This window comes from Oncorhynchus mykiss, chromosome 8, assembly GCF_057628025.1.
Source record: "Oncorhynchus mykiss isolate SJ-2025 chromosome 8, ASM5762802v1, whole genome shotgun sequence".
Lineage (NCBI taxonomy): Eukaryota > Metazoa > Chordata > Actinopteri > Salmoniformes > Salmonidae > Oncorhynchus > Oncorhynchus mykiss.
This window is the reverse complement of record NC_143029.1, coordinates 7,812,970-7,817,500: the sequence shown is the minus strand read 5'-3', so window position 1 is coordinate 7,817,500 and position 4,531 is coordinate 7,812,970. Positions and strand designations below refer to the sequence as shown.

Sequence of the window (4,531 nt, the reverse complement as noted above, 5' to 3'; positions counted from 1 at the left end):
GCAGGTGGTATATGGTATATGATAATGGTATATGATCGTGGTATATGATCATGGTATATGGTATATGGTCATGGTATATGGCCATGGTATATGGCCATGGTATATGGTCATGGTATATGGTCATGGTATATGGTCATGGTATATGGTCATTGTATATGGTCATGGTATATGGTCATGGTATATGGTCATGGTATATTGTCATGGTATATGGTCATGGTATATTGTCATGGTATATGGTCATGGTATATGGTCATGGTATATGGTCATTGTATATGGTCATGTGCAGGTGTGTTCGAGTGATAAAAAGTAATCAACGGTTAAAGGAAGAAGCTATTGGATGCTTTAGAACGATTCTTTACATAGGGAGCAGTTGGCAGGAGCTACGTTCATTTGCATGCATGGTATATGGTACATGATCATGGTATATGATCATGGTATATGGTCATGGTATGTGATCATGGTATCTGGTATATGGTGTATGATCATGGTATATGGTAATGGTGTATGGTCATGGTATATGATCATGGTGTATGATCATGGTATGTGAGCATGGTATATGATCATGGTGTATGATCATGGTATGTGAGCATGGTATATGGAAATGGTATATGGTAATGGTGTATGGTCATGGTATATGATCATGGTATGTGAGCATGGTATATGGTAATGGTATATGATCATGGTGTATGATCATGGTATATGGTCATGGTATATGATCATGGTGTATGATCATGGTATATGGTCATGGTATGTGGTCATGGTATACGATCATGGTATATTGTCATTGTATATGATCATGGTATTTGGCAATGGTAATGGTATATGGTCATTGTATATGATCATGGTATATGGTCATGGTATGTGGTCATGGTATATGGTCATGGTGTATGGTCATGGTATATGGCCATGGTATATGGTCATGGTGTATGGTCATGGTGTATGGTCAAGGTGTATAGTCATGGTATATGGTCATGGTATATGTTCATGGTATGTGGTCATGGTATATGATCATGGTATATGGTATGTGGTCATGGTATATGGTCATGGTATATGGTATATGGTCATGGTATATGGGCATGGTGTATGGTCATGGTATATGGTCATGGTGTATGGTCATGGTATATGGTCATGGTATGTGGTCATGGTATATGGTCATGGTATATGGGCATGGTGTATGGTCATGGTATATGGTCATGGTGTATGGTCATGGTATATGGTCATGGTATGTGGTCATGGTATATGGTCATGGTATATGGGCATGGTGTATGGTCATGGTATATGGTCATGGTATGTGGTCATGGTATATGGTCATGGTATATGATCATGGTATATGGTCATGGTATGTGGTCATGGTATATGGTCATGGTATATGGTCATGGTATATGGTCATGGTATGTGGTCATGGTATATGGTCATGGTATATGGTCATGGTGTATGGTCCATGGTGTATGGTCATGGTGTATGGTCCATGGTGTATGGCCATGGTATATGATCATCCCTCCAGATATCAAACCTCATTTTAGCTGTGTTCTAGGTGTGCAATTCTAAAGTGAGAGTAGGACACTGTCATGAATGGGCTCTTCACAGTGGGCCACTTCACAGTGGGCCTCTTCACAGTGGGCCTCTTCACAGGGGGTCTCTTCACAGTGGGCCACTTCACAGAGGGCCTCTTCACAGTGAGCCTCTTCACAGTGAGCCTCTTTACAGTGGGCCTCTTCACAGTGGCCCCTTCACAGTGGACCTCTTCACAGTGGGCCTCTTCACAGTGGGCCTCCTTACAGTGGTTCTCTTTACAGTGGACATCTTTACAGTGGTTATCTTTACAGTGGGCCTCTTCACAATGGACCTCTTTACAGTGGGCCTCTTCACAGTGGACCTCTTTACAGTGGGCCTCTTCACAGTGGACCTTTTTACAGTGGGCCTCTTCACAGTGGACCTCTTTACAGTGGGCCACTTCACAGTGGACCTCTTTACAGTGGGCCTCTTCACAGTGGACCTCTTTACAGTGGACCTCTTCACAGTGGGCCTCTTTACAGTGGGCCTCTTCACAGTGAACCTCTTCACAGTGGGCCTCTTTACAGTGGGCCTCTTCACAATGGACCCCTTCACAGTGGGCCTCTTTACAGTGGTTCTCTTTACAGTGGGCGTCTTCACAGTCGGCCTCTTCACAGTGGACCTCTTTACAGTGGACCTCTTCACAGTGGGCCTCTTTACAGTGGGCCTCTTCACAGTGAACCTCTTCACAGTGGGCCTCTTTACAGTGGGCCTCTTCACAATGGACCCCTTCACAGTGGGCCTCTTTACAGTGGTTCTCTTTACAGTGGGCGTCTTCACAGTCGGCCTCTTCACAGTGGGCCTCTTTACAGTGGGTCTCTTTACGGTGGGACACTTCACAGTCGGCCTCTTTACGGTGGGCCTCTTCACAGTGGACCTATTTACGGTGGGCCTCTTCACAGTGGTTCTCTTTACAGTGGTTCTCTTTACAGGGGACCTCTTTACGGTGGGCCTCTTCACAGTGGTTCTCTTTACAGTGCTTCTCTTTACAGTGGACCCCTTCACAGTGGGCCTCTTTACAGTGGTTCTCTTTACAGTGGGCGTCTTCACAGTCGGCCTCTTCACAGTGGGCCTCTTTACAGTGGGTCTCTTTACGGTGGGACACTTCACAGTCGGCCTCTTTACGGTGGGCCTCTTCACAGTGGACCTATTTACGGTGGGCCTCTTCACAGTGGTTCTCTTTACAGTGGTTCTCTTTACAGGGGACCTCTTTACGGTGGGCCTCTTCACAGTGGTTCTCTTTACAGTGCTTCTCTTTACAGTGGACCTCTTTACGGTGGGCCTCTTCACAGTCGGCCTCTTCACAGTGGGCCTCTTTACAGTTGACCTCTTTACGGTGGGCCTCTTCACAGTCGGCCTCTTCACAGTGGGCCTCTTTACGGTGGGCCTCTTTACGGTGGGCCTCTTCACAGTCGGCCTCTTTACCACACATTTCACACTACACTGTATTTCTACTCTGAAAATGTAGTGAAATTATGAGTCTAACTGAGTCTAATTAAGTCCTACTAAATATTCTAATACAACGTTATAACAATTAAGACCATATTTAGGGTCTTGTCTTACCTTTTAGGAGAAGGTGGATATTCCTTCTGTGGTCTTTCCTGTCTGTGGTTTCTGTGTTGCCAAATGAAGTCCTTCTGCGTGGCCACAGCCTTTAAAGTGTATTCTTGTTCTAATGTGGCTAATTATTGCCAGAGTGAGAGTGGTAAATATCTGTCTGCGAAGCGGTCTTCTGGACGGGGAGTATGATGTCCTCCTCCCCTCACCTGTTCCTCTTATCTCTGCTGTCTCCCTCCTGCAATGGATATCAGATCCTTTCTCACACACACACACACACACACACACACACACACACACACACACACACACACACACACACACACACACACACACACACACACACACACACACACACACACAGGGCAAGTCAGGTGTGTGTGTGTGTGTGTGTGTGTGTGTGTGTGTGTGTGTTTAATAAATCCTCAAATGGAAAACATATTGTAGTACAGTGTACTATTGTAGTGTAGTGTAGTATTGTAGTTTATCGCAGTATTGTTGTCGTGTAGTGTAGTATGGTAGTGCAGTGTAGTATTTTAGTGCAGTTTAGTATTGTAGTTTAGTATTGCAGTCTAGTATTTTAGTGCAATATTGTAGTGCCGTGTAGTATTATATTGTAATGTAGTATTGTTGTTTAGGGCAGTATTGTAGTGTAGTGTAGTATTGTAGTGCAGTATTGTGGTATGGTGTAGTCTAGTATTGTAGTGCAGTGTAGTATTGTAGTGTAGTATTGTGGTATGGTGTAGTTTTGTATTGTAGTGCAGTGCAATATTCAAATCAAATTCAATGTTATTGGTCACATACACATATTTAGCAGATGTTATTGCGGGTGTAGCGAAATGCTTGTGTTCCTAGCTGCAGTAATATCTAACAATTCACAACAATACACACAAATCTAAACGTGAAATACATATTAGGATAAGCAATGTCGGAGTGGCATTGACTAAAATACAGTAGAATAGAATACAGTATACACACTACCGTTCAAAAGTTAGAAATGTCCTTGTTTTTGAAAGAAAATCTATTTTTTTGTCTATTAAAATCAAAATAGAAGGCCAGCATCCCGGAGTCGCCTCTTCACTGTTGACGTTGAGGCTGGTGTTTTGTGGGTAATAGTTAATGAAGCTGCCAGTTGAGGACTTGTGAGGTGTCTGTCTCTCAATCTAGACACTTTAATGTACTTGTCCACTTGCTCAGTTGTGCACCGGGGCCTCCCACTCCTCTTTCTATTCTGGTTAGAGCCAGTTTGCGCTGTTCTGTGAAGGGAGTATTATACAGCGTTGCACGAGATCTTCAGTTTCTTGGCAATTTCTCGCATAGAATAGCCATAATTTCTCAGAACAAGAATAGACTGATGAGTTTCAGAAGAAAGTTCTTTGTTTCTGGCCATTTTGAGCCTGTAATCGAACACACAAATGCT

The 4,531-nt window shown here is 43.7% G+C and overlaps 1 protein-coding gene across 1 annotated transcript in view; it reads right to left on the bottom strand.

Moving 5' to 3' along the window:
* LOC110529303 (hepatic sodium/bile acid cotransporter) overlaps positions 1-3,356 on the bottom strand; it is an 18,531-nt gene extending 15,175 nt beyond the window's left edge. The window contains exon 1 of the mRNA XM_090242485.1: positions 3,118-3,356. The gene's annotated coding sequence lies outside the window, so the exon portion shown is untranslated. The remainder of the gene's footprint in view (positions 1-3,117) is intronic.
* Between the last annotated feature and the right edge of the window lie 1,175 nt (positions 3,357-4,531).